The sequence below is a fragment of the Schistocerca americana genome, chromosome 4 (assembly GCF_021461395.2).
Source record: "Schistocerca americana isolate TAMUIC-IGC-003095 chromosome 4, iqSchAmer2.1, whole genome shotgun sequence".
Classification (NCBI taxonomy): Eukaryota; Metazoa; Arthropoda; class Insecta; order Orthoptera; family Acrididae; genus Schistocerca; species Schistocerca americana.
Genome location: NC_060122.1, coordinates 385,956,315 through 385,974,622, shown reverse-complemented (window position 1 = coordinate 385,974,622; position 18,308 = coordinate 385,956,315).

Here is an 18,308-nt window from a genome sequence, read left to right as displayed (position 1 = left end):
GCGCATACTAATTCCCATCCTGTCCTGCGGCCAACAGTGCAGTGTGATAGTTCTAACGCAAACCGTTCAGAAGTTATGACGATTTTAATTCATGTAGTCCATTAATTGTCACCCTGTATATGCAAATATGTGTTACGAGCCGCCACCGTTTTCGGTATGAAATATTGCCCTAGTTAGTAGAAATGACCAGTCACGAAAACTGATAACGGCCGGGAGAGCGGTATGCTGACCTCATTTCCCTCCATATCCATATCCACTACATGTGTCGGCTCACTACGACGCGACGGTCGGTCTATACCGCTGGGTCTTCTGAGGTCTCTTCGGGTGGAGTTTAGTTTAGTCGAAATGTATTTGAAACGTAAACTTTGCGATTAAGTCCCCGTCTGATTGGGCTCAAGTTTCACCCATGTCCTGGCTTAACAAGAAAAGCAATACTGTAAGTAGGCTGTTTAGGTTTTTATGTTGCCAACACCACGTAGCGCTCTGTATTAAAACCGCTGACTGCGCTGTGTGCAGTCTATGGCTGGTAGGACACGTTGTTGGAAGTTATTCACCAGTGTAGTGTTGGGCAGTTGGATGTGAACAGCCCGTAGCGTTGGGCAGTTGTAGGTGAGCCGCCAGGAGTGATCGATGTGGGGAGAGAAATCACAGAGTTTTGAGATGTTAATATGAGCGGACGATCTGGACCTTTATGCGAGTTGAACTCGCATTTTATGAGTACTTCCCAGTCACCTCTGCAATTAGCTACGAATTAATTCAAACACGACCGGATTATCTTGTCAATGTCGATAAGACTCCTCAATTCGCGGCTCCGAAATTCGAACGTGGACTAGTCACTGGATGTCAACTGAGTAACAAATCCATTAGAAACATTTAAACCCTCCTACAGCTGCCCAAGTCGATTATCAGTGACGTGATAGTGATGTCGAAACGTGAAGGAACAATCACTAGCTAGACGAGGACCAGGCAGAACTTATATACTGACGGACAGGATCCACGGAGAAATGCGGAAGGTGATGGTGAAAAAATCGCATGAAATCAACAGGAGCAGCTGCTAGTGAGTTCCAGAGTGCTACCAGAAGTCTAGCTAGTACAATGACTGTGCGCGTATGGAGTTGAAAGAAATTGGGTAGAATCGTCGAGCACTGTTCACACTCCACACATCTCTGTAACCAATGTTAAATTATGCTTGTGATGGTGTAAAGAGCGGCGTCACAGGACAGTTGATGAGTGGAAACATGTTATTTGCAGTGATAAATCTCGGCCCTGTGGCAATCCGACGGAAGAGCTTAGGTTTGGCTCACGACTGGAGGACGTTACCTGCCATCATCTCTAGTGCCAACAGTGAAGTACGGAGGAGGTGGTGTAGCAGTAGGAGAGGTTTTTTTTTGTGGTTACATTGTGGTCCTCTTATAGAGCTTAAGAAAACGACAAATGCGCAAGGATATGAACACATTTTACACTATTATTCATTGCGTAGAGTAGAGGAGCATTTCAGAGTCTACGACTGACTGCATCGGCATCTCTCTCATAAAGCAGCATCTGTGAAGCAACAACCGTTTGTGGACAATAGAGTTCCTGAGATGTACTGGCCTGCCCAGAGTTCCCACCTGAACCAAACAGAATTTCTTTGGAATGAGCTACAACGTCAACTTCACTCCAGACCTCAGCTTCCAACATCTCTAAGTTCTCTGGTTTCGGCTGCTTCAAGAAGAATCGGCTGCCATTCCTCCACAGACATTCAGACACTTCAGACACTGAAAGTGTCTTCAACATAGTTAATGGTATCATAAAGGGAAAAGATGCACACACCCCATATTAATGTCCATTAATAGGTGTCCACACAGTTCTGATCAGTGAGTGTATTACTTCAGCAGTGAGGTGTCGGAAATGCATATCAAGTGAGCACCGTGTATCCGTAAGTACGCCCACTGGAACTAGATGAACAAAGTGTACCTTACATGTAAATTGAAGTTGAAGGGGAGGAGAAAGGAAATGGAAGGGGTTACTGACGTCAGCTGCATCGGGACATTACGCAGAATCAGCGGCGAATAGTGAAAATATGCACCGGACCAGGATTCGAACCTGGGATCTCTGCTTACGAGTGTGATGTATACTTTTATTATATATATATATATATATATATATATATATATATATATATATATATATATATATATATATACGGTGCCTACAGTGTCACGTCTTTCAGTTTCACACAAATTTTTATTTTTAAAGCGGATCACTTAAGACTATTTCCGTGGGTTCGCCCCTTAAATTTCTCCCTCATATCACAAAATTGTCGTCTGATGTAGTAAAAAATGAAAAAATAAATTCCTTTTAAATCACAGTTTCGTATATACACTCCTGGAAATTGAAATAAGAACACCGTGAATTCATTGTCCCAGGAAGGGGAAACTTTATTGACACATTCCTGGGGTCAGATACATCACATGATCACACTGACAGAACCACAGGCACATAGACACAGGCAACAGAGCATGCACAATGTCGCCACTAGTACAGTGTATATCCACCTTTCGCAGCAATGCAGGCTGCTATTCTCCCATGGAGACGATCGTAGAGATGCTGGATGTAGTCCTGTGGAACGGCTTGCCATGCCATTTCCACCTGGCGCCTCAGTTGGACCAGCGTTCGTGCTGGACGTGCAGACCGCGTCAGACGACGCTTCATCCAGTCCCAAACATGCTCAATGGGGGACAGATCCGGAGATCTTGCTGGCCAGGGTAGTTGACTTACACCTTCTAGAGCACACTGGGTGGCACGGGATACATGCGGACGTGCATTGTCCTGTTGGAACAGCAAGTGCCCTTGCCGGTCTAGGAATGGTAGAACGATGGGTTCGATGACGGTTTGGATGTACCGTGCACTATTCAGTGTCCCCTCGACGATCACCAGTGGTGTACGGCCAGTGTAGGAGATCGCTCCCCACACCATGATGCCGGGTGTTGGCCCTTTGTGCCTCGGTCGTATGCAGTCCTGATTGTGGCGCTCACCTGCACGGCGCCAAACACGCATACGACCATCATTGGCACCAAGGCAGAAGCGACTCTCATCGCTGAAGACGACACGTCTCCATTCGTCCCTCCATTCACGCCTGTCGCGACACCACTGGAGGCGGGCTGCACGATGTTGGGGCGTGAGCGGAAGGCGGCCTAACGGTGTGCGGGACCGTAGCCCAGCTTCATGGAGACGGTTGCGAATGGTCCTCGCCGATACCCCAGGAGCAACAGTGTCCCTAATTTGCTGGGAAGTGGCGGTGCGGTCCCCTACGGCACTGCGTAGGATCCTACGGTCTTGGCGTGCATCCGTGCGTCGCTGCGGTCCGGTCCCAGGTCGACGGGCACGTGCACCTTCCGCCGACCACTGGCGACAACATCGGTGTACTGTGGAGACCTCACGCCCCACGTGTTGAGCAATTCGGCGGTACGTCCACCCGGCCTCCCGCATGCCCACTATACGCCCTCGCTCAAAGTCCGTCAACTGCACATACGGTTCACGTCCACGCTGTCGCGGCATGCTACCAGTGTTAAAGACTGCGATGGAGCTCCGTATGCCACGGCAAACTGGCTGACACTGACGGCGGCGGTGCACAAATGCTGCGCAGCTAGCGCCATTCGATGGCCAACACCGCGGTTCCTGGTGTGTCCGCTGTGCCGTGCGTGTGATCATTGCTTGTACAGCCCTCTCGCAGTGTCCGGAGCAAGTATGGTGGGTCTGACACACCGGTGTCAATGTGTTCTTTTTTCCATTTCCAGGAGTGTAGTTTATATTCAAAACCTTACACCTGTGTCACAGAACAAATTCTACATCGAGAATACTTTACGCAAGTTTAAGGGAAGAAATGCTTCCGATAATTATTACAGTATTTAAAGAACATCAAAATATGAACAGGCTGAAATGAACAAACAGTATATGAGACTATGTTAATTAATTCAACTGTAAAAAGCCACGGAGCATATTATTAGCAAAATGAGAAATATGCAAAAGTGAAATGCCAAAATGAGCACTTCTCAATTGGGAGTAAATCAAAACAATCAGAATGGCTGAAAGAGAGAACAATCACATGAGCCATAAACGAATAACAGCTAAGCAACTAAGCAAATAAGAGAATAGGCAAAAATGAGATGCCAACAAAGTGAGAGCTGGCCGAACTCCGTCGGCACTTACATACGGTTGCGCTCGTGGCAGCACCTCGCGGCCCGTACGCAACACGCGCGCCTGCGATCGCAATGCACTCTTAGAGCTCGCGGCGGCGTCTACCGACCCGTACGCAAGTTGTGCGATTGCTGTCGCAGGTCGACCCTTAATCTATGATGTTACACGAGGCAGGTGCGTTAACCACTGCATCATCCAAGACACAGTGTTATTGCAACTGCGCGGACTATCTCGAGCCGGCCAGTGTGGTGGAACTGTTCTAGGCGCTTCAGTCTCGAAGCGCGCGACCGCTACGGTCGCAGGTTCGAGTCCTGCCTCGGGCATGGATGTGTGTGATGTCCTTAGGTTAGTTAGGTTTAAGTAGTTCTAGGTTCTAGGGGACTGATGACCTCAGATGTTAAGTCCCATAGTGCCCAGAGCCATTTGAACCATTTGGACCGCCTCAGCACGCCTCACGGCCGACCCACATTCCCATCGAGCGCCACCTGTCCGCTGTCCCTGTCCATTTCCGCCATTCTCGCTACTACATTCTCGCAGGAGGTCGGAGTACTTGTGCATCCGAACTGAAGAGGGTGGATTCGTTGCCCGTCTAGACGAATCAGTTATGAACATTCAACATCGCAGCGCGTCAGCAGTCGTTGGTTAATATATTAAAAAACTAGAAACCCGCCTCGATTGCGAAACAAGGACCTTCTTCAGAACAATAAAACCCACAAGTGCCCAAGAAGACCCTTCTCAATGATTAAAAGAACACCATAGCTACACATTTATAAACGAAAAACAGGGAAAACACGAACAGTACATACGTACAAAATCTAAACCGTTATTTAACTTAATGGTGTAACCTCCACCTCACACCGGCTTATGTTCGATGGGCCATGACCCGCTATAAACTGCAGCTACAAATGGTCGCTCACTTACACGCCCGACCCGCTACCTATGCACATGCGCAAGACAAGGGAAGTTACTTGAATGCGCATGCGCATACGGATACGTGAAAGTTTATACATGGGTCGTGGCTAAATAGCCCTTATATTCCCAACCGTGGATCAACGTATATCAAAAAATAGAATGGATAGAATAAGTGACGAGCTAAATAGGAGATGAAGCTTAAAAATAACCGCACACGGTTGCTTATGCTAGGAAAGAAACATATATGAAGCTATCTATGACAACAGGAGAAACTCTTAAAAACTATTCCTAAAGCCAATAGTTAGCCTGGGGGGGGGGGGGGGGGGGGGGTGGCTGAGGGGACGTAATCTAAAGACGTCGTCGTCGTGGTAATAAATATATAGGGATAAAACATGGGGTGTTCAACGGGCTAAAATCACCTTCATCCCAAAGGAAATAAGGGAAAAAAAAATGAACAGCTTGACCAACCGCGCTCGCCAATCAGCGCACAGATGTGAAAATCCCCAGATCATCAGATTTACAAGTATGAAGAACGAATTGAAGGTGCGAAACCTTCAAAAAAATTTCTGCTTCTTACAAGGGAACCTCCCCATCGCACCCCCCTCAGATTTAGTTATAAGTTGGCACACTGGATAGGCCATGAAAAACTGAACACAGATCAATCGAAAAAACAGGAAGAAGTTGTGTGGAACTACGAAAAAATAAGCAAAATATACAAACTGACTAGTCCATGCGCAAGATAGGCAACATCAAGGCTGCTGTGAGCTCACGAGCGTTGTGATCCCGTGGTTAGCGTGGACAAGTGTGGAACGAGAGGTCCTTGGTTCAAGTCTTCCCTCCAGTGAAAAGTTTAATTTTTTATTTTCAGTTTATGTGACAAACTCTTATGTTTTCATCACTTTTTTGGGAGTGATTATCACATCCACAAGAAAACCGAAATCGGGTAAGGTAGAAGAATCTTTTTACCCATTCGCCAAGCGTACAAATTAGGTGGGTCGACAACATATTCCTGTCATGTGACGCACATGCCGTCACCAGTGTTGTATAGAATATATCAGACGCGTTTTCCTGTGGAGGAATCGGTTGACCTATGACCTTCCGATCAAATGTTTTCGGTTCCCATTGGAGAGGCACGTCCTTTCGTCTACTAATCGCACGGTTTACCGGTGCGGTCGCAAAACACAGACACTAAACTTATTACAGTGAACAGAGACGTCAATGAACGAACGGACACATCATAACTTTGCGAAAATAAAGAAATTAAACTGTTCACTGGAGGGAAGACTTGAACCAAGGACCTCTCACTCCGCAGGTGCTCACGCTAACCACGGGACCACGGGGCTCCTGAGCTCATACTATCCTTGATGTTGCCTATCTTACGCATGGACTACCCAGTTTGTGTATTTTGCTTATTTTTTCATAGTTCCAAACAACTTCTTCCTGTTTTCTCGATTGATCTGTGTTCAGTTTTTCAAGGCCTATCCAGTCTGCCAACTTATATCTAAATCTGAGGGGGGTGCGATGGGGAGGTTCCCTTGTTAGTAGGAGTTGGTCATTAAGGATATTGTCTTTATCATGTTGCAGATGCTTAAAGATCTGCATTTCTTCCAAAACATCCAGTTTTAAGCCCTTAACCTCGGCATGAAGTAACTCGATATTAACTGGAGGGCTCGGCGCATGAGCCGTTTGCACAAGGTGTTCCGCATAAGTAGAGCCCTTAGCACCGTCACCACTTCTAGTAGGAATATGCTCTTTATACCTGAGACCCAGAGCTCGTCCCGTTTGCCCGATGTAAAATTTTGGACACTCCCCGCATGTAATTTTATTTACTCCTGATTGGGAAAGTTTATCGCTCTTATTGTGCAAGGAGATGTATAACAAGAAAATAAATAAAAATAATATTACGTCTTCCACCCTAGGGGATGCGTTAGATGACAAACAAGTGGTAACGAAATCTATCCGTTACATAGGCAATATAAGTTACAAATTGGGGCGTTTACTCAGAGCCCATAATTTCAGAGTCGCCTATTCTACTAATAATAGTTTACATAGGAATTTAATCCACTCCTTGCACAATAAGAGCGATAAACTTTCCCAATCAGGAGTATATAAAATTACATGCGGGGATTGTCCAATATTTTACATCGAGCAAACTGGACGAGCTCTGGGTCTCAGGTATAAAGAGCATATTCCTACTAGAAGTGGTGACGGTGCTAAGGGCTCTACTTATGCGGAACACCTTGTGCAAACGGCTCATGCGCCGAGCCCTCCAGTTAATATCGAGTTACTTCATGCCGAGGTTAAGGGCTTAAAACTGGATGTTTGGAAGAAATGCAGATCTTTAAGCATCTGCAACATGATAAAGACAATATCCTTAACGACCAACTCCTACTAATAAACAGAAATTTTTTTGAAGGTTTCGCACCTTTAATTTGTTCTTCATACTTGTAAATCTCATGATCTGGGGATTTTCACATGCGTGCGCTGATTGGCGAGCGCGGTTGGTCAAGCTGTTCATTTTTCTTTTTTCCTCATTTCCTTTAGGATGAAGGTGATTTTAGCCCGTTGAACACCTCATGTTTTATCCATATATATTTTTATTACCACGTCTTTAGATTATGTCCCCTCAGCCACTCCCCCCCCCCCCGGCTAACTATTGGCTTTAGGAATAGTTTTTAAGAGTTCCTCCTGTTGTCATAGATAGCTTCATATATGTTTCTTTCCTAGCATAAGCAACCGTGTGCGGTTATTTTTAAGCTTCATCTCCTATTTAGCTCGTCACTTATTCTATCCATTCTATTTTTTGATATACGTTGACCCACGGTTGGGAATATAAGGGCTATTTAGCCACGACCCATGTATAAGCTTTCACGTATTCGTATGCGCATGCGCATTCAAGTAACTTCCCTTGTCTTGCGCATGTACATAGGTAGCGGGTCGGGCGTGTAAGTGAGCGACCATTTGTAGCTGCAGTTTATGGCGGGTCATGGCCCATCGAACATAAGCAGGTGTGAGGTGGAGGTTACACCATTAAGTTAAGTAACGGTTTAGACTTTGTACATATGTACTGTTTGTGTTTTCCCTGTTTTTCGTTTATAAATGTATAGCTATGGTGTTCTTTTAATCATTGAGAAGGGTCTTCTTGGGCACTTGTGGGTTTTATTGTTCTGAAGAAGGTGTAGTTATCTACGCCGAAACCTAGGTTAACACTACGTCCTTGTTTCGCAATCGAGGCGGGTTTTTAGTTTTTTAATATACGAATCAGTTATATGAATGCGTAGTGTCTGTTCATTCGGACATGTCCAAAAGACACACACTACTCATTCGTACATGGTGTACCTTCTTCAAATATTGTTACACCAAATTTTCATTTAGTGCAGTGACGTCCTGACGTTCGCATCGAACCAATAAACATAACACAGCTCGGTGGTGTTTGGAGGACGCTCGCAGTACATAACATGGAGCGTTAAACACGGATAGAACTGCGTGACATGCATTTTGTTTACGGTGCAGCTGAAATCATTGATGGAAGAGCGCAGAGAATATAACGCCAACGCTTTTTTTCTTTTTTTTTTTTCGAGAAGATGTCAGCATTATCGCATATTTACCGGGTACTACCAAAATACTGACGGAGCGCAGGCCCAATGCATGCAGGCCACAGAAGGGGTGCATACCTGATTTTGTGGAAGATCTGCCGTTACGCTTTTAGAACATGCAAGTACCCGAGCAACTAACGCTGAGTTTGGTGTTCACTACAGTAAAGTATGGAAGCAGTTGCGTGGACAGCTTTATCACCCATTTCGTACTATCGGATGAACGGCCCTAGAACCAGACAAGGATCTATCTCATATTGAGTTTGTACGCTGGCTCTGTAACAGGCTAACGAAGACTCACAGTGACATGATGTTCTGTTTACGAATAAAACTCAGTTTACTCGGAAAGGTATGTGCAGCTGTCATAGCTCGCATGTAAGGGCCTCTGATAACGCACGTACAGTTACGCGAGGTCATCAGAGACTGTTTGCAGTGAACTTTGGGACAGTATGGCAGGCGATTACTTTCTTGGGCCCTACATGTTGCTTCCTCGACACAAGTGGCCAATGTACAGACTGTTCATGCAAGAGGATCTGTGTGCCAAACCGGCAGGTGCACGATTAACTCGTACTTTCGGCAATCGGTTTATTGGACGGTGAAGACCTGTACATTGGCTTACAAGATTCCTGGACATCATGTCATTTCACTTCTTTCTCTGGGGCTTCATGAAAAGCGACGTATGTTCCACCACTATGGGCTCAGAAGGAATTAGTTGCAATTTTTTCAGCTGCCACACACATGCAGAAAACGCTACACATTTTCCATTGAACAAGGGATGCCCTGCTACGTCGATACCGGCAATGCGCTGAAGTTAATCCTGCTCACTTTTAACATTTGTTGTTACAGTGATCAGACCGATAAGGGACTAAAACACATTTAACATTGGTTTATTGTCAGTCACACCAAAGACCTGATGGTTATTCCGTAATAACTTAATAATCATTTCCGATACCTGGTTGTGTAATGAAAGGTATGTGTTTATTTTCAGTTATTTAACCTGATCTGATTAGGGCCGTCACGGCTTCCCTTACATCAGACTACGTTTGCACACATTCAGTATCTATTAAATCATAGTTACCTAAGAATTAACAATTTTAAATGTGAAAATTAGTTTTAAAATGATTTGAGTGTTTGAAGTGACAGTGTGAGTAAATTATACTGACTAGGAACTAACAAAGTTAAGGGGGAGGCGTGTTTATAGCGATAAGAAGTGCAATAGTATCGAAGGAAATTGACGGAAATCCGAAATGTGAAATAATTTGGGTGAAGGTCACGGTTAAAGCAGGCTCAGACATGGTAATAGGATGTCTCTATAGGCCCCCTGGCTCAGCAGCTGTTGTGGCTGAGCACCTGAAGGATAATTTGGAAAATATTTCGAGTAGATTTCGTCACCATGTTATAGTTCTGGGTGGAGATTTTAATTTGCCGGATATAGACTGGGAGACTCGAACGTTCATAACGGGTGGCAGGGACAAAGAAGCCAGTGAAATTTTTATAAGTACTGTATCTGAAAACTACCTTGAGCTGTTAAACAGAGAACCGACTCGTGGTGATAACATATTAGACCTTCTGGTGACAAACAGACCCGAACTCTTTGAAACAGTTAACGCAGAACAGGGAATCAGCGATCATAAACCGATTACTGCATCGATGGTTTCAGCCGTAAATAGAAATATTAAAAAAGGTAGGAAGCTTTTTCTGTTTAGCAAAAGTGACAAAAAGCAGATTACAGAGTACCTGACGGCTCAACACAAAAGTTTTGTCTCAACTACAGATAGTGTTGAGGATCAGTTGACAAAGTTCAAAACCATCGTACAATATGCGTTAGATGAGTATGTGCCAAGCAAGATCGTAAGAGATGGAAAAGAGCCACCGTGGTACAACAACCGAGTTAGAAAACTGCTGCGGAAGTAAAGGGAACTTCACAGCAAACACAAACATAGCCAAAGCCTTGCAGACAAACAAAAATTGCGCGAAGCGAAATGTAGTGTAAGGAGGGCTATGCGGGAGGCGTTCAATGAATTCGAAAGTAAAGTTCTATGTACTGACTTGGCAGAAAATCCTAAGAAATTTTGGTCTTATGTCAAACCAGTAGGTGGATCAAAACAAAATGTCCAGACACTCTGTGACCAAAATGGTACTGAAACAGAGGATGACAGACTAAAGGCCGAAATACTAAATGTCTTTTTCCAAAGCTGTTTCACACAGGAAAACTGCACTTCTCTAGATTGTTGCACAGATGACAAAATGGTAGATATCGAAATAGACGACAGACGGATAGAGAAACAATTAAAATCGCTCAAAAGACGAAAGGCCACTGGACCTCACGGGATACCAGTTCGTTTTCACACAGAGTACGCGAAAGAACTTGCCCTCCTTCTTACAGCGGTGTACCGTAGGTCTCTAGAAGAGCGTAGCGTTACAAGGGATTGGAAAAGGGCACAGGTCATCCCCGTTTTCAAGAAGGGACGTCGAACAGATGTGCAGAACTATTGACGTATATCTCTAACGTCCATCAGTTGTAGAATTTTGGAATACGTATTATGTTCGAGTATAATGACTTTTCTGGAGACTTGAAATCTACTCTGTAGGTATCAGCATGGGTTTCGAAAAAGACGGTCGTGTAAAACCCAGCTCGCGCTATTCGTCCACGAGACTCAGAGGGCCATAGACACGGGTTCCCAGGTAGATGCCCGTGTTTCTTGACTTCCGCAAGGCGTTCGATACAGTTCCCCACAGTCGCTTAATGAACAAAGTACGAGCATATGGACTATCAGACCAGTTGTGTGATTGGATTGAAGAATTCCTAGATAACAGAACGCAGCATGTCATTCTCAATGGAGAGAAGTCTTCCGAAGTAAGAGTGTCGAAGGGTAGTGTCGTAGGACCGTTGCTATTCACAATATACATAAATGACCTTGTGGATGACACCGGAAGTTCACTGAGGCTCTTTGCGGATGATGCTGTGGTATATCGAAAGGTTGTAACAATGGAAAATTGTACTGAAATGCAGGAGGATCTGCTGCGAATTGATGCGTGGTGCAGGGAATGGCAATTGAATCTCAATGTAGACAAGTGTAATGCGCTGCGAATACATAGAAAGATAGATCCCTTATCATTTAGCTACAAAATAGCAGGTAAGCAACTGGAAGCAGTTATTCCATAAGTAATCTGGGAGTACGCATTAGAAGTGATTTAAAATGGAATGATCATACAAAGTTGATCGTTGGTAAAGGAGATGCCAGACTGAGATTCACTGGAAGAATCCTAAGGAAATGCAATCGGAAAACAAAGGAAGTAGGTTACAGTACGCTTATTCGCCCACTGCTTGAATACTGCTGAGCAGTGTGGGATCCGTACCAGATAGGGTTGGTAGAAGAGATAGAGAAGATCCAACGGAGAGCAGCGCGCTTCCTTACAGGATCATTTAGTAATCGCGAAAGCGTTACGGAGATGATAGATAAACTCGAGTGGAAAACTCTGCAGGAGAGACGCTCAGTAGATCGGTATGGGCTTTTGTTGAAGTTTCGAGAAGATACCTTCACCGAAGAGTCAAGCAGTATATTGCTCCCTCCTACGAATATCTCGCGAAGAGACCATGAGGATAAAATAAGAGAGATTAGAGCCCACACAGAAGCATACCGACAATCCTTCTTTCCACGAACAATACGGGACTGGAATAGAAGGGAGAACCGGTAGAGGTACTAAAGGTACCCTCCGCCACACACCGTCAGGTGGCTTGCGGAGTACGGATGTAGATGTAGATGTAGATACTGGCATTACCTGTATTACTGCTGCTGCAGCCACTAATAGTGATAATAATAATAATAATAATAATAATAATAATAATAATAATAGTCATAACAATAATTGTGACATTAATAACAATAATGATAATGGCAGATATAAGAAGAATTTATAGGTCTACAAAATACATGTTTTCTGACGTAGTGAGTTCTGCAGAAAGGAAATTTAGGGTGACTACTTCGGGTAAGAATACTGGGAAATGAGGAAGATCAGGCTGAAAAAAGGGATGAACAAGGGTTACAAGTGTATACAGGTGCAATGGAAGTCTTCTTGTTGCTTTAATAGATATGTCATTACCTGTCTTTTGAAGCTGGAGATGTTATTTAGTTCCCAGTAATAATGGGGGGGGGGAGGTTGTTTCAGAGTTCGATTCCTGTTGCTGAGAATGACTTCTAGAACGTGTCTGAATGATGGTGAGACAGAAAGGATTTTCTCAAATTCGAACGAGTGTTTCCGCCGTGTAGTTCAGACAAGAGTGTTAAGATCGAGGAGGGATACACCGAAGATCCAAAGAAACTGGTACACCTGTTTAATATCGTGCAGAGCACGCAGAAGTGCCGCAACACGACATGGCATGGACTCTACAATATCTGATGTAGTGCTGGAGCGAACTGACACCATGAATCGTACGGGCCTGCCAAAAATCCATAAGAGTACGAGGGGATGGAGATATCTTCTGAACAGCATGTTGCAAGGCATCCCAAATATGCTCAATAATGTTCATGTCTGGGGAGTGTGGTGGCCAGAGAAGGTGTTTGAACTCGAAAGAGTGTTCCTGGAGCCATGCTGCAGCAATTCGGGACGTGAGGAGTGTCTCATTGTCCTGCTGGAATTGCCAAAGTCCGTCGGAATGCAAAATTAACATGAATTGGTGCAGGCGATCAGACAGGATGCTTACGTACGTGTCACCTGTCAGAGTCGTATGTAGAATTATCAGGGGTCTCATATCACTCCAACTGCACACGCCCATACCATTACAGAGCCTCCACCAGCTCGAACAGTCCCCTGCTGACATGCTGGGTCCATCGATTCATGAGGTTGTGTCCACACATGTGTGCGTCCATCCGCTCGATACAATTTGAAACGAGACTCGTCCGACATGGCAACATTTTTCCAGTCATCAACAGTCCAACATCGGTATTGATGGGAGCAAGCGAGGCATAAAGCTTTGTATCGTGCTGTCATCAAGGGTACACGAGTGGGCCTTCGGCTCCGAAAGCTCATATCGATGATGCTTCCTTGAATGGTTCTCACTCTGACACTTGTTGGTGGCCCAGCATTGAAATCTGCAGTAATTTGCTGGAGCGTTACTCTTCTGTCACGTTGAATGATTCTCTTCAATCGTCGTTGGTCCCGTTCTTGCATGATTTTTTTCCGGCAGCTGCGATGTAGGAGATTTAATGCTTTACCGGATTCTGATATTTACGGTGTACACGTGAAATGGTCAAGGAGAAAATCTCCACTTCCTCGCTACGTCAGAGATGCTGTGTCCCATAGCTCGTGCGGGTCACGGAAAGACGCTAATGCGTTCTTCCGCATTACAGTTCCATCTTCAGTCCAATTTAGAGTTTCATCTATTATTACTCCTAGACTATTTGCTGAAGAAGAGAAGTTATTATTTGTCCCATTTTGGGTTAAAGGTGGTAGGATTCCCGATATTTTGGACTAACGAGCGTAAAATGACAAATCAGTACTGCTTGGATTTTGGATTGGTTCAAGTGTAATCCTATATCCTGTGCCAATTTTGATAGTACACACAGGTCGGTACTGAGATTCTCGATAGGTGTCTTCAGATTTATAGGTTTTGCACTTAGATACAGATGGAGGTCATCAGCATACCTGAGGTATTTGAAATAGGACAAGACTGGTAACACATCAAGAGATACAACCTAATACAGAACCCTGGGGGTGCCTGATGGTACCTGTGTTATAGCGTCCCCAGTGCCAAATTTTTATCATGTAGCCGTAAAATAATAATTTCTCTGTGTAGGTTTAGATTGCAAAGAAATAATTTATGACAGAATGATCTAAAGAGACGACAAGTTACACTCTTTTGTTAATTTTTTTAGTCGACTTCACTTCCTCTTTTGTCTTGAATGTGTCTAGAGGGACATCTTGCGTGTGCTGACGAATGTAAGCATATTTGTATGAGTTAAGCATATAACATACTGATTTAATATTATTGTGCACTTTTAATTTGTAAGAGGTGATCCCGATTTCATGTCTGCCTTCCTTGAATTAACCTGCATTCAAGTAATTTACAGCTCAACAATCGCAGCGGCCGATGCAGCCAACGACGCCATTACGTGGCGATATTAACTTATGAAAATTTAACGGAAGCTGAAAACTCGCCCGCTATTAGCATAATATCAATTTTTCTCCACAGCCGCACGAAGTTGCAGAAATACTTAGCTTTAAGATTTTTATTTTCAGTACCATAGCTGAGAGCCAGAGCCAGGACTCCGACTACAATACAATGGTCAACGGAGGTAAGAAAAATACTCTCGCGCGTGTGTGGGCCGCAATTTTAATTAATAACTAAAGATTTCTTGCTTTAAAGTGAACTGACTAGCCGAGGAAAGTAATATGAAAAGTTTATTACATTGTTCAACTTAAATATCATTTTTATTAAGGCCCACCACATAAGTCGGCAACAACCAAAAAATAATAATAACAATAATAATATATATATTAAATTACGACGGCCGACGGACGCGAGATTGGCGCCGCAACTTTGGGGCCCGATTAATATGATTCTACTGTACTGAATGTAATTATGTATGTGTCTAATTGTTGTAAAATATTAATGCTTGTATGAATTCTTTTACATGTTCAACAACAAAACCACACCCTGAGGAGATCTGGAGAGGAAAAAGTGTAGAAAAGAAAGAGGATTGCGAGAAAGAAAAATAAGTAAGGTAAGGCCTATTGTGCAAGCATCCTGTGTAGCTCTGTGCGGAATATCGAACCCATGTGCACATGAGATACCTTCGGTGTTTTGTGTATTTATATGTTTATTTTTGGAGGGGATAATTATTCGTTTTGTTTATTTATATGTTTATTTTTGGAGGGGATAATTATTCGTGTGTGTATCAGTGTTAAAGATTTGTCAGTGGCTTAAAGTGAATTTAGTATGGGTAAGATAGGACAACCTAAAGCATCCGTACCAGAAGAACAAAATTCGGTTAATATGGAAAGTGAGGATAATTTGCAAAACGTAAACGAATCCCAAGCCACCGCCTCGGATAACATAATTTCCGGAGCGGGGGGCGAGGATCTGTGGACGGTGAATGACGCTCCACGGCAGAATGGGAATAGAGTAACAACTCCACTGCCTGGGCAGGGGGGCCAATCGAGTGCTAGATTAAGCGGGGCACCAGTATGCTCACCGATTGCAGACCCATTTGCAGAATTTCTGCGCAGGTTAGAAGAAAGAGATAGGGAAAGAGATCAGAAACTGGCTCAGATGCTACGTGAGCAAGAGCAGCGCAATGAAGCGAAACTAGATAGGATCCAAAGCGAACTTGCCGAGATGCGGGACGCTTGCAAAGAAAATCCCGATCTCGTGCAAAGCTTAGCCGGCGAAATGCAAAAATTACAGATATCGCAGGCTAGGCTTGAAGACAATGTCCAGACTTTAACCAACCGCGTGGATAATGTGGAGATAGGTGCACGGAAAAGTATTGACGCATATTTGGAAGTGCAAGCTCAAAAAGTAGAAAAAGAATTAAATGAATGGCTAGAAGTAAAGGATCGCGAGATATCTGCAAAGATTGAAAGCGACGTAAAAACAGCTGTAGAACAAGCGACTGCGGCCGCGAGTGTAAATATTGACGCTAGCGCTGCTGCACTACATGCCGAATTAACAGAGATCAAATCCCGTGTGACAGCGGAGTTGCCAAATTGGCAACAGGAGGTCGCGCGGAGACTGTCTGCGTTGGAAAGCAATGTAAACAGTGGCGGACAGATCATGAATCCGACTCCGCGTACTGATTACTATAATAACGCTGACGGTAGGCAGGGTGCGAGTGCGCAACCGCAACCTAATGCGAATTATGAGCACGAACAACATGCGATACCGTGCAGCGCACATCACGAAGTGATGAATGTCCCAGAATGTAGCAATCAGACGTGCAAAAAGGAGGACAATGTAATAAAACACAGGACATTCCAACCCTTCAATAGCGAAAAACGAAATGTCCACCCTGTTGTATTTATTAAGAGCTTTAGGAATGTGTTTCCCAGGACATGGACGGAAAGACAAAGAATACAGTTCGTGGTCTCCTTTATTCAAGGTGACGCGGCATTGTGGGCCACCGACGTGTCCGAAAAATGTCTAACGATGCAACAGTTTGAAGGTGCATTCTTGCAAAAATTCTGGTCCGATAGCGTCCAAGAAAGACTACGAAAGGAGTTGTACAGTCCAGAAATGTACAATCCTAAGATGGGAACGTTACGCAAATATTTCGAAAAGTATATAAACAAAACCAGGTACTGGGACGAGCCAATGTCCGAACGTGACATAATCAGATTAATAAAAATGAAGTTGCCCAGTGAAATTAAAAGACATTTCATCAATGTGCCGGAATACGATATAGAACAATTCATGGAAATAGTGGATTCTGTTGACTTATTGATCGAAGAGATGAAAACAGAAAACAAGTGGAACCATGCAGGCTATAATCAACAAAAAGCCGATTACAATAGCAGCCACAGTAACGGTAGTAACTTAGTACCAAATGGTAACGGGAATAGGCAAGAGCACCGGCAACAGAATCAAGGCACAAACAATACAATGGTTAACGGAGGTAAGAAAATACTCTCGCGCGTGTGTGGGCCGCAGTTGTAATTAATAACTAAAGATCTTTTGCTTTAAAGTGAACTGACTAGCCGAGGAAATTTATATGAAAAGTTTATTACATTGTTCAACTTAAATATCATTTTTATTAAGGCCCACCACGTAAGTCGGCAACAATCAAAAAATAATAATAACAATAATGTATATATTAAATTACGACGGCCGACGGACGCGAGAGTGTCCATCGTGACTTTATGGTGCCGGACATGAAGCATAGCTGGTGAGACCTCGGGTATGAGCGAAATCATTTCACTGCACTTGGCGAGTAATTTAGGCTGCAAAGTTTGGAAATTAAGATGTCACAGTCGATGGTGTCAAAGGCTTTGGTGAAGACTGAGAAGCACATGATAGCTGCCTCTTATGAATCCATGGCAAGCTTCAGGTCATCTGTTACTTTTATTAAGGCGGGTGTGTGCTGTGATGTTTACAGAAACCTCTACATCTGTGTGATTACTCTGCTATCCACAATACAGTGCCTGGCAGAGGTTTCAATGAACCATCTTCATTCTGACACTCAACCGTTCCACTCTCGAACGGCGCGCGGGAAAAACTATCACTTAAATTTTTCTGTGCGAGCCCTGATTTCTCTTATTTTATCGTGATGATCATTTCTACCTATGTAGGTGGGTGCCAATCGAATGTTTTCGCAATCGGAGGAGAAAACTGGTGATTGAAATTTCATGAGAAGATCCCGTCGCAACGAAAAACGCCATTGTTTTAATGGTCACCACGCCAACTCACGTACCATATCTGTGGTACTATCTCCCCTTCTTCACGATAATACGAAACTAGCTGCCCTACTTTTAACTTTTTCGATGTCATCCGTCAGTCCCACCTGATCCGGAACCCACACTGTACAGCAATACTCCAGAATTGGGCGGACAAGTGTGGTGTAAGCCGTCTCTTTAGTAGACCTGTTGCATCTTCCAAGTGTTCTGCCAATGAATCGCAGTCTTTGG